Raw genomic sequence first — 13,460 nt, forward strand, 5'->3', positions numbered from 1 at the left:
ACTTTGTGACATGCACACATTAGCTTATGTCCTGTTTGCTGCCTTGTATTCTTGTCAACATGGAGTTCCATTATTTCTTATGCGTGCTATTTTTATGTAAAGTGTTGCACTTAATCAAGCAACAGCATGAATCTGTAGTATATTAATGCTGGAAGGTACGAGGAAAAGACGGGCGCAGGAAGCTGACCTTTTTGGTGGCTGCGTATCTCTAAGGAGCATCTCAATACTACCCCTCCCTCCTCCGAAAAGCAGAAGCGTGTGGATGAAGGTCCGTAATAATGTTACACTGAGTTCCTTCAGTGTATTTAATGAATGTGTTGTTTCAGTTTCACTCCAGTTTGATTTTGCCACTGCCATTTTGCATTATGACGACCCTAACCTCTTGAAGTGATGACATAGATGCAAAGTAATCGTTTATAGAGTTTACATAGCAGAATTTTTATTTTGTTCGGTTTATATAAAGGTTTATCCCACCTTTTCATCCCCAACGCACCTAATGATGCAAAACACAGAAATGGCTTTAGCTGCAATTTATATGTGTGTGTGTGTATGTATATGTATATGTATATATATATATATATATATATATATACACTGTATATATATCTATATCTATCTATCTATCTATCTATATATATATATATATATATATATATACATTTTTCAATAATTCAATGACCCGGAGTCAATTTTTCCACTTATACAACAATTACCACACCTCAAAACATTGTTCAGATGATGTATTTCAAGACATTTGTCAGGATTTTGTCCCTAAAATGCTCTTGTGTGTAGGACTAATTCCTTACACATCTAATCCCAAGCCTCTGTTGCTAATTCCAAAACACTGGAATGAAATAATTTAAGTTTTTTTATTCTTTATTTTATTTCAGCAAACATTTATTTTATTTCAAGTAATGAGAATGTTTTTTTTTGTTTTGTTTTTTTAGTTTTAAAACTGACTAGAACATATGACATTTCAATAGAAAACTTACTGTTTTATTTATTTATAAAACTTAAAAAGTGTGATAAATGGCTTTGTGTGTGAATATGTAACATATAATATGCCACAGCCGGACATCAGGAACCGCGTGGTGATGTGATTATGGTACACATGAATCAGTTCTTTGAAATGAACTCTGTGAAAGTGGAAATGATTCACTAACAGATTGGACTGGATATTGTTTAAATAAGTGTTATATCCTTTATTATTGTTTAATTTTGCCTCTCTAAGACAAAGTATAGCTGTTTAATTTATTTTCACTTTCCTCATTTTCTTCCCTGAGCTTGTATTAAATGACCTGTCAGTTTTCTTCTTAAGCCTGAAGCTTTGAATCCATTTGGCGTGACTCTACAGCCACAGATCTCCCCTGAGCTTAAACTCTCAGAAACTCTAAACATGTTTACTTAGGTAACTTTAAATAACTTTCTAGCGTTGTCTTATTAAGATCTCTGTTTAATTCGGCAGGAGGATGGATTAGTATGATGCTTCTGCGCTAAGCGCCTTAAAAAGTGTGTTTGCAGAGAGTATGACCTCAAAAGTGACTCTGAATGCAGTACATGGGCTTATTTGTCTTCATCTGACTTCACTGATGTCATATTAACACACGCTCATAAGTAAACTTCACTCCTGGCTGTGTTCAACTCATTTTGGAGGATGCTATTTTATTTAATTTATACTTTATCCAAAGCTAAATTTTTAGAGATAATATATATACTCACCCATCATTAAAATCCATATGGTTTTCTGTCCTCTGTGAAGGTCAAAATGTGATATTTTTTGAAAAAGCATCATAAAAAAAATTCATTCTACTCATACAAAGGAATCAACTTTAGGTTATTAGCTGAAAATTCCTCTCCAGACATGTGAACATATTTATATAAAAATATCTAATATTATTATACATGTATGTATTTATATTCATTTTGGCACCAAGTAGTGTCTCATTTATTGATTTTATTACAATTAAAATTGGACGACTCCACTATTAATAGCACTGTAATATTGTTGTAAAGTTTGTCTTGTTGCCAGTTGATTATTTTGTACATTGTACAACACTTTATTTCAAGGTGACGTAGTTACACATGGTACATACTTATTATAGTAATAACAGTAAATTATGCATAATTCCAAGTAACTAACCCTAAACCAAATCCTAACCCTATAGTAAGTACTTAGTAGTTAATTAATATTATTCAGTACTTATATGTGTAATAACACTGTAACAACATCACCTTAAAATAAAGTGTAACCATTCATTGTAATGGATTATAAAACAACAAATAGGTATGATTTTAAAATGGTTTAAACTCAGATCAGTATTTCATGTCCATGTAATTATTTATTTGATTAGATGGCTGCTCATTATCTATTACTTCAAGTTTAAATTCATTTTGTTTGACCTTGTTCATTCGTTTTGGCTGAAATATGTTTTTCTTTGTGGAAGCTGTAAATGTATTGCAAGTGAGCTAATAAAATATTTCAACTCAAATCAATATTTTGTGTGTAATTATATATGTGGCAATTATCTGTGTAACAGGCATGATAATGTACATCCAGACAGTTGTTATCACAAAATAAACCCTTTCAGGGTGATGCAACACCCCTCTGCTTTGCGTAAACATTATAAAATATGATGTTTATTATTCCTTACATAATGTAATAAAGCATTGGTATTAAAGCCCTTTCCATGTTTTGCATCATTCAAAAAAACATGATAATATTTGAAATTTGCTGAGAACTGAGCTTAGGTCACAAGTATGTCACAAGTAACGTTTTGGTGGAGCAGGATAAAAACTATGAGACTGTCCTAATTTATAGATTACTATTTTATGAAATTCATAAAATCACGGATGTTGCCATAAAAAAAAAAGAACTCAATCTGATGACATTTTCATAAATAATCCATGATATTAGGTAGCTATGTGAATGTGAGGTCACGCTTGCTTATTTAAATGCTCATAAAACATTCTGACACAGGATATTAATTGACAGTAAGGCCCCATTTCCCGTGTTCAAATGTGTCACTTAACATTAAAGGTTCTTTCTAGCGACAGCCATAAGTACAGTGGGGGAAAACACTTTGTCACAGATGAGATAAGCTCCTTTTAGGTTTAATGTTATGCCCCTGGAAAAAAAAGAAAAAAAAAAAAAAAAAGGTCCACTAATTGATAAATGGGAGCAGAGCCGCAGGAAGTAGGCTACTCGTGGCTACTGGCTGAAATAGACCGGGATGAAGCTCTTTCATCGTGAAATATTAATAGGCCTATTTCTCCCCTGACCCCCATTTTGCTGTATGGCAGACACTGAAAACCACAAAGAGCCATCACCGTGGCATAAGCCATCACAGAGATGAGACACTTTCACATTTGGCTGACCAAAAAAAAAAAAAAAAAACCTCCGTTGCCTGAGCTCATCAGTTGTCCAAAGTGTATGCTACTTCAAAGTTAGCTTACAATAGAGTGGCTGCAACTATATTAAATAAATGGCTATCAATATTGCATGAATGTTCTAATTTAGAAGTTTCGGAGGAATGATTTTTCATTCAAACGCTTTGATATAAAAATAATAGTGCCTCCGGGGCAGGGGCCTTGATTCGGGAGCGCTGGGGGTCAGTTTGCTACCGAGGTGGGTTTGATTGTTTTATCTCCCCTCATATCTCCACAAGATACCCCAGGGCCATCATCATCTGTTCCACAGTTTTGTAATCTTTATTTAATCCGATGAAACCACGCTCCAGAGTGGGCCGGTCAATGCCACATGAAGCTCATCTGCTTCTAAAAACCATACGCAACTGTGTCTAATAAACAAAGTGCCACCCCAGAGTAATTTAATTATATATTCTACTCATCTGTGTACTCAATGGTAAAAAAAATCATAAAAAGACAAGAAGTGACTGTGGAAAAGAGTCTGAGAGTCCAGGGATTGGATGCGGTCGGAATGATGGCTCTGTATTTGTGCGTTAGGGACGGCGAGGGAATGATGTGGAGAATTTTTTATTCAACTGAGACTATGATTAATTGAACACATGCTTGGTTTGAAATAGAAGATCCCGGAGAGAGTGACTTCATTTTCAGTTTCACGGTTGTGACGTTCATTAAAGCAAACAATCAAAATAGAAACACTCTAAAAGACAAAAGATAAATAGCATCAGTTGTAAGGAGTGAAAAGAACAATGAAATCAACTAGCCTGTATTCATTACTGCAGCCACTCTGAACAAACAATGACAATGAGACAATGAGTTGAATTGTGTTATATGTTAAATTAGGCCATCAGATTGAAGTTTCATAGTTGTCTAAGATTCAAGGCAAATCAGTGTATAATTGTAAACTTTTGGAACAACTGTTATTTTATGCTAGGCTTCAGTGTCACATGATCCTTCAGAAATCATTCTAATATGCTGATTTGGTACTCTACTCAGTTATTTATAGTTATTTGAAACCGTGATACTTTTTTTAAAGGGTTAGTTCACCCAAAAATGAAAATTCAGTCATTAATTACTCACCCTCATGTCTTTTCACACCCGTAAGACCTTTGTTCATCTTCAGAACACAAATTAAGATATTTTTGATAAAATCCGATGGCTCAGTGAGGCCTGCATTGCATTGCCAGATCATTTCCTTTTTCAATGCCCAGAAAGGTACTAAAAACATATTTAAACAGTTCATGTGAGTACAGTGGTTCAACCTTAATATTATAAAGCGACGAGAATACTTTTTATGTGCCAAAAAATGCAAAATAATGATTTTATTCAACAATATCTAGTGATGGGTGATTTCAAAACACTGCTTCATGAAGCTTCGAAGCTTTACGAATCTTTTGTTTCGAATCAGTGGTCAATAGTTAAATAGTTCTCGTAATTTTGACAGTTTGATACACGCTCCGAACCACTGAATTGAAATAAAAGATTTGTAAAGCTTCGAAAAAGCAGTGTTTTGAAATCGCCCATGACTAGATATTGTTGAATAAAGTCACTATTTTTTTTTTTTTTTTGCCACACAAAAAGTATTCTCGTCGCATTATAATATTAAGGTTGAACCACTGTACTCACATGAACTGTTTTAAATATGTTTTTAGTAGCTTTCTGGGCATTGAAAAAGGAAATGATCTTGCTGGCAATGCAGGCCTCACTGAGCCATCGGATTTTATCAAAAATATCTTAATTTGTGTTCCGAAGATGAACGAAGGTCTTACGGGTGTGGAACGACATGAGGGTGAGTAATTAATGACAGAATTTTCATTTTTGGGTGAACTATCCCTTTAAGATTCTTTGATGAGTGGAAAGTTCATTGAACATCATTTACTTTTCAATGGTAGTGTATCACAGTTTCCACTAAAATATTAAGCAGCACAACTGTTTCAACATTGATATTAACAATAAATGTTTCTTGAGCAGCAAATTAACATATTAGAATGATTTCTGAATGACCATGTGACACTGAAGACTGGAGTAATGATGCTGAAAATTCAGCTTTATCATCACAGGAATAAATTGCATTTTAAAATAAATTCAAATAGAAAAGTTATTTAAAATTGAAATAATATTTCACAATATTACTGTTTATACTGTATTTTTGATCAAACAATGCAGCCTTGGTGAGCATGAAACTCTTTTCAAAATAAAACAAAAAATAAATAAATATATAAATAAAAAATAATTATTCCAAACTTTTGACTGGTTATTTTTGTCCTGAATTTGTTCTTATTGTTATTTTTCTTTATTGGTCTGCCCTAAAACTGATACTGTGTCAGAGACAGTAAGTCACAGAGAACCCAAATATAGTAGAATGATTGCAAAGCTCACCCAACACTCAGCCATATGTAGGCACATCCATCTGACACTAGGTGATGCTACAATAATAATTCCTTTCCTTTATATTTTCCTTTATAACAAACTGCGACTAACATGAGTGCAGTAATTGAACAGCAGACCATTCACTAATTCAGCCATCATCATTTAACAACACAGCCAAGGTCATAACAAAACAAACATCTGATATAAATCTTTGTTTTTAACCCATATCTATTCCCTCATCAGCTAGCAGGCCAGTCAGTGTGTCAGCTGAAGACGCCTCTTAGTGTCCCATGGCTCCTCCACTTGCCCTGTCTCACCTGCAGGCCTGAGAACAGCTGTTCATGATGATACTTGAGGTATGGCAGAAGCCCCACTGTTAGAGCACAGCTCCCTTTCTCTGGTTCAGCCAGGACTGAGATTATTGCACTCGGCTGCGACGGCTAACCATGCTATCATTCCCCTGCAGCTGCTTCCTAAACCAACCCAACGAACAGCAGCCCCACAGGGAGGAAGAGCCGCTCCATTTCCAACTCCTGTCTCCTTTGTTTCTCCCACCTCTGGAATTCAATTTAAGGCAGTGAGAAATTTGTAAAAGATAATCAAGCAAATGGTTTACCATGGTAAGTGTAACTATATAACATTTTATTCAGAATTAAATGATTAGTCCACTTTCAAATAAAAAATTCCTGATATTTTACTCACCCCCATGTCAATGTCCTTCTTTCTTCAGTCGAAAAGAAATTAAGGTTTTTGATGAAAACATTCCAGGATTATTCTCCTTATAGTGGACTTCAGTTGGTCCCAAACGACTGAAGGTCAAAATTACAGTTTCAGTGCAGCTTCAAAGGGCTTTAAACGATACCAGACGAGGAATAAGGGTCTTATCTAGGGAAACTATTGGTCATTTTCTAAAAATAAAAAATAAAAAATTATATACGTTTTAACCATAGACGCTTGTCTTGAGCTCTCTTCTTCTTCTTCTCTATTAGAATTCCGGCAGTGTAGACGCTGCTAAGTGTATTACTGCCCTCCACAGGTCAAAGTTTGAACTAATTGTTATATACTTGCACTAGCATATTGTCTATCTATCTATCTATCTATCTGTAATATTGTGAAATATTATTTCAATTTAAAATAACTGTTTTCTATTTGAATATATTTTTATTTTTGTGATGATAAAGCTGGAGTTTTCAGCATCATTACGCCAGTCTTCAGAGTCACATGATACTTCAGAAATTCTTCTAATATGCAATTTGCAGCTCAAGAAACATTTCTTATTAATATCAATGTTGAAAACAGTTGTGCTGTTTAATGTTTTAGTGGAAACTGTGATACAGCGCACAGGAAATATAGTATTAAATAGTATTCGTAGTATAAAACAAAAAAAATGAAAATGTTATTTATCAGCTTAAAGATAAACTGAAACACGGTTCAGGGAAGAAGGAGGCAGAAACCGGCGAACGTTCAACAGTAAACAAACAACAAAAGTAAAGTGACAGCCCCTCACAAACGACTGCCGCACACAGTGGTCCTCTCCCGTCTTGCACTGTCGTTACTCCTCCTTTTATTCATCCAGGGTCTCCTTCTGTGAGACTCAAGGCCGGTGCAGCACTCAGGTGACGCTTATTAGCAATCGCGCCGCCGGCTTCCCTTGTTCCCATGGCTCTCGGCCTTGTCCTGCTTGCCACATACACAAGCACAAAAATAAATAAATAAAAAAATTAAGGGAATATTAGCGCCACTTATAATTCAACTTGTCATTTATGAATTATTGATTGTATACATATTGTAAATATCATATATTCACCAGCAAACAAGCATATTTACACTCCAGCTATTTATTCAGCGTTCTCTCTCTCTTTCTTTCTCGCTCTTTCTATTGTCTTGCAACAAAAGTCGATTGTGTTGGACCTGAATTCAGTCCTCCCTCCCAAACCACATTAGCTCTCATTGAAGACACAAACACACGGCTGTGTGACAAATCACCTGGAGAAAACCCACGAACACAGGGAGAAATCGATACCCGTCCATGCTGAACAATTACATAATTTATCTATCAATCTATATGCTGTTATTAAACGTCAATATGGATATTTTAGCTCTGCAGATTCCTGAAAGGCTGCAGACAGAGAGTTTGCACATTTATGTAATATTTATTGATGATTTTCCAATGTAAAAACCTTGTTTATCATGGCAGTAAAGCTTTTTTGTCTATCTATCTAAAGAGAGAGAGAGAGAGAGAAGGAGGGACAGAACTCACTTTTACTATGTCATTAGCTGCTCCATGCATTGATTTCCACATGATGGAGAAGACCTGGGCTCTCTAAGGTAATCAAGACACCGATCTAATGAATGGCATTAATCAAGTAAAGGTGATTGGCTTTTATCATCACATTCAAAATTCCTTTGTCTGTCAATGAATCATGACAGTTCATTATTTTTATGTACTCAAAATTGTTTTTTGTTGCAACTGGATCTCACACTCTGGGATATTTTACAATATGTAAGCTGATTTGTGTATCCCCAATTCCATAACTGAGCATATTTTTTACAAATTAAATTGCTGTATAGTTTTAAGGATGGTGCACATTATGTGTTATATATTTTATATATTTTTTACACACACACACACACACACACACATATATATACATATATATATATATATATTCAGTCAAACCAAAATTTATTTAGACACTTTCAAGATGTCACTCATTAATACAGTTTATTTCACTATAGTTAAAAAAAAAAATGGTAATAAAATATAACAAGAGTTAAACTGTCAGAAAAAAATTATATTAATTATGTCAGATAACACTTAAGCAAAACATGGTCAGGTCAAAGTGTGGTTCCAAATTTTTATCAATTTTACTGGTAGTCCACCGTATGAAGAATTTTTGGGTATAATATGTCACAGTTTATTTTGCTATCCTGACTTACATAAATTACCTATAGTGTCCTGCACCCACTAGTAAAATATATATCAAAAATATCAAAAATGTTTGAATATTTTTTGGTTTGACTGTATATATATAATATAATATATATATATATATATATATGAAATAATATAATAATAATAATAATAATAATAATACTATATGAAATATAGATTAAATATTTGATGTAGCAGTGATATTGCTGTGAATTTCATGTTTTTCAATATTTGTTTTTGTAATGTTGCTGTTTTCTAAATTTACTTAATTTTAATTAACTTAACTTAAAATTAACTTAATTTTTCACTTTAAAAAGAATCTGTTGAGGTTCTTGTTGGTAAATATATATATATATATATATGGAATATATTATATTTTTTCTTTGTATCTGTCAAAATAGTACAAGATTATCCTACAATATATGGGACATCAAATAAGGGTTAATAAGCACAAAAGTAATCTAAAAGTAATCCAAAAGTAGTCAGATTACGTTACCAATTACTTGGAAGATTATATTACTGATTACAAATTTTGTCATGTATTTTGTAATCAGTAATTGATTACAATTCATAAGTAAGCAACCCAGCTCTGTATATATATATATATATATATATATATATATATATATATATATATATATACACTATGGTTTGATGTCTATTGTATATATACACTATGATTTATGTCTATTTATGCAGCAGCAGCATATCTTACACGTTCACAGTGGTAGCAGCAATATTCAAAAGCAGCAGCAGCAGCAAATATTAAAATACAAGGGTTTTTTTTTGGTTTTTTTTGTATGGGACAGTTCAATGAACAAACATGTTAATAAGTAAGGAAACTGTGATTTTAAAACTAGCAACTAATCAAGTTTTTTTTCTTTCCTGAATGAATTTGTTTTTGAATTAATTGGTTGAGAAAATTATTCAAATGACTTAAAAGACTATAAATTATTGGCATAACAATGTTACCTGCAGACTAACTAAGATAACTAATAAAATCTGTAACACATGCTCATGAAAAATGTAGTGGTGGCATCTTGTGTGCTTTATATTCATATACAACTGCTTTATTTTAGCTAAACTTTGTGTAGTACTTTTTTGCACAATGTTAATGGGGTACACTTCCCACTCCACTTCCTGTGAAGCGATACATCGATATATACTTGTTACTTATACTGTTTGCAGTGCCCTTCAGAATGAATATACTGTATCCATTCCCTATTCTTTGGAATCACACTTACCTAGTTCTGGCTTGAAACTCTGACAGTGCAGGCTGATGGGTCTTTAACTCATTTGTTAGCAATCACATCATTATCTACACAGCACAGCTGATTGGTTGCTGTTGCATCAGCGGCCAATGAGCTTGCTTTTCAAACATTCAAATATGTGGCATTGTTTGCTGTTAGCGGTCTGCAGTGCACTTTCAGAACCATCCTCCTTCCCCAGTTCCACCTGTTTAGATCTGCTACGGATGTTAATTTATGTATGCTAATGTATTGGCAGTAGCAAGTCTCAGTACTTGCTCTGCAGCAGCAGTGTAGCAGATCTATTCCGCCAAGTCCAAATACATTAACATTGTCATATCCATTACCATGCCAATCTCAATTATCATACAATATCCAGAGAGTTGTCACGACAGAATTAAGATTATTGAATTCCCAGATGCTGCATTTAATTTACATAGAACTAAAACTTTGGCAATATTCTATTGCTTCCTTGTAAGCACTGGTATTTCCTTGGGGAAATGCAAATCTAGTTTACCATCTAGTTAGAGCTTCTACAAGCAATTATTATCTAAACCCTGTCTCTGTTTGGACAGACTGCATTCTTGTGGGCTTTATAACCGTCTGGATGGCCTTTTTTTTATTGATATCTGCCTTTCCCTACAGAGAAGTTAGCCATCATCAAATATTCATGGTGTATCAACAGAAAATGGCTGTTTTTGTAAAGCTGACCCATTTCCAACATTTGCCCTCAGAGAAACGCACTTTGGAAATGCGAGGGGGGAATGGCGGCCTACAGCAATGTTCTCATGGGCATGAGGGAAGTTTGATTGCACACGTGCTGTTACAGCCATTAGGAAATTACACACTTTATAAACTATTCAAACTGAGGTTGGACACTAGTTTTATGTTATATACATTATTAGGTGTCTTCGTTCACGGTTTGTCGTGAGATGCTAAGCGTAGCGATTTTGAATGCCGAAATTAATGACATGGAAAAACATTGCAGCAAAGAGCAACACATTATTTCCCATGTTGCTTATTATTTTCAGCATAAAATATTATTTCCCCTTTCCATATTTCATGAACACCCTGCCGAATTTATTAAACCATACATTTGTCACAAGTAAAGCCCAGAAAAGAGCTTTTCCATTTATAATACAGAGATTTTATAGTCTTGTTGACAAAGTCGGTGCTAAAAAGAGCTACCAATCTGAGCAGTGAATTTCACTCATGAATTATCATTATTCCCTGTGTTTGTTACGCAGCAATAGCCGGCTGGGGTGAGATGAATTATTACAGTATCAAAGTCACGCAGATATGATGTATCACTCATAGCTGCTGTAGCACTGGAGACCCAACTGTACGGGCGCTGCGAGGCCTCAGATGTGTGGAAGTGTGGTGCATATTTAGCTCTTGGACTTAATGAGGAAGTTTGGGGTGAGAGACAGTGAAAAAAGGGCGACAGATTCTGCATCGTTCTGGTGCCCAATGGTCCTTGCAGCAGTAATATTTTAGTGCTTATCTGTTCCAACGGATCAAAGACTAATGAGGCACAAACATGCACACACATATAAACTTCAATCCCCCCAACAGGATCATGAGACAGGAATTATTTATCATTTTTAAGCCAAAGGTTTTCATAGTTTTAGCTTAGAAGGACAAATTTGTGGTCAGGGTCACAAATATCACATACTTATATTAATGGAAAGACTTCCGAAAGTGAGGATGCTAAAGTAACCAACTGGATTCTCTGTTGATTGGTTTAATGCATCACTCGCTTAAAATAGGCTGGACATAATTCTGATTTACCAACTGCAAAGTGAATTGCAGTAATTGTGAATATAACAGCCCTAAAACTAGTAGCAGGGTTATTAGAGTTATTAAAGGTAAAAAAATATATATATATATATATATATATTTTTTTTTTTTTTTTTTTTTTTTATTTCAGCTAGTTCTCATTTTCTCATTTACATTTGGTTTAATTTGATGTACTAAAATAAAAAAAATAAAAAAAAAATAAAAAAAATATATATATATATATATATATATATATATATAGACAAAATTACTAAAACGTAAAACAAATATATATATATATATATATATATATATATATATATATATATATATATATATATATATATATCAATGATACTAAAATAACATCAACTAGTAGTTTTATTAAAAAAAAAAATATTAATGAATAGAGCACTTTTCAGACAAGGTTGTTCCTAAAATGTTTTACAATATGCTTATTTATTAAAAATAAATTAAAAATATTAATAAATAGAGCACTTTTCAGACAAGGTTGTTCCTAAAATGTTTTACAATATGCTTATTTATTAAAAATAAATTAAAAATATTAATAAATAGAGCACTTTTCAGACAAGGTTGTTCCTAAAATGTTTTACAATATGCTGTTTTATTAAAAATAAATTAAAAATATTAATAAATAGAGCACTTTTCAGACAAGGTTGTTTCTAAAATGTTTTACAATATGCTGATTTATTAAAAATAAATTAAAAAATATTAATAAATAGAGCACTTTTCAGACAAGGTTGTTCCTAAAATGTTTTACAATATGCTGTTTTATTAAAATAAATTAAAAATATTAATTAATAGAGCACTTTTCAGATAAGGTTGTTCCTAAAATGTTTTACAATATGCTGTTTTATTAAAATAAATTAAAAATATTAATAAATGGAGCTGTCACGGTTCTGTTTGTTTTGGTTTTCATTCATCACATGTGCTCCTTTGTTCTGTGTTCCCGCCACTCGTCACCATGGACACTGCACTAATCATCACAGCTGTTTGTCATTTAAGTTAATCATCTGCGTATATAAGTTCAGTTCAGTTGGTGTGTCTTTGTCGGGTCTCGTATGTTCATGTTGTTGTGTTCCGTTCCTGCCTGGATCTGTATTTACCTGTTGGATTATCAAGTAAAGACTTATTGATGTGTATCTTCTTCGTTGTGTGTTTATACACAACCTGCAAGTTACAGGAGCACTTTTCAGACAAGGTTGTTCCTAAAATGTTTTACAATATGCTGATTTATTAAAGTAAGTTAAAAAATATTAATAAATAGAGCACTTTTCAGACAAGGTTGTTCCTAAAATGTTTGTTGTTTTATTAAAATAAATTAAAATATTAATAAATAGAGCACTTTTCAGACAAGGTTGTTCCTAATTTTTTTTTTTTTTTTTTACAATATGCTGTGAATAAAAAAAATAAAGAATACAAACATTTAAAGTAAGTTTGTTTTATTATCAAACTGATAAAAATAAAGATACACTTTTATTTTCTTATATGAAAGTGAAACTGCAAAACATAAGGTAAAAAAGATTTTAAACTTTTTTTTTTCTTTTTTTCTCATTAACATCTATGAAATATCTTTTTAGTCCATTCCTGGGAATTTAAAACATGACACGTTTTCGAGAGCTAAACCTCTAACTCCAACTGTCTGTTGCCAACTCAAGACCAGGGGCCGTATTCACAAAACATTT

At 33.1% G+C, this 13,460-nt stretch overlaps 1 long non-coding RNA gene across 1 annotated transcript; it reads right to left on the reverse strand.

Moving 5' to 3' along the window:
• Positions 1–5,937: 5,937 nt before the first annotated feature.
• Positions 5,938–6,783, reverse strand: LOC127514556 (uncharacterized). The gene is made up of 2 exons (XR_007930670.1): positions 6,496–6,783; positions 5,938–6,350 (listed from the first exon to the last, which is right to left on the reverse strand). It is a non-coding gene; the product is annotated as an uncharacterized LOC127514556 (long non-coding RNA).
• Positions 6,784–13,460: the final 6,677 nt, after the last annotated feature.

Source organism: Ctenopharyngodon idella, chromosome 6, assembly GCF_019924925.1.
Source record: "Ctenopharyngodon idella isolate HZGC_01 chromosome 6, HZGC01, whole genome shotgun sequence".
Classification (NCBI taxonomy): Eukaryota; Metazoa; Chordata; class Actinopteri; order Cypriniformes; family Xenocyprididae; genus Ctenopharyngodon; species Ctenopharyngodon idella.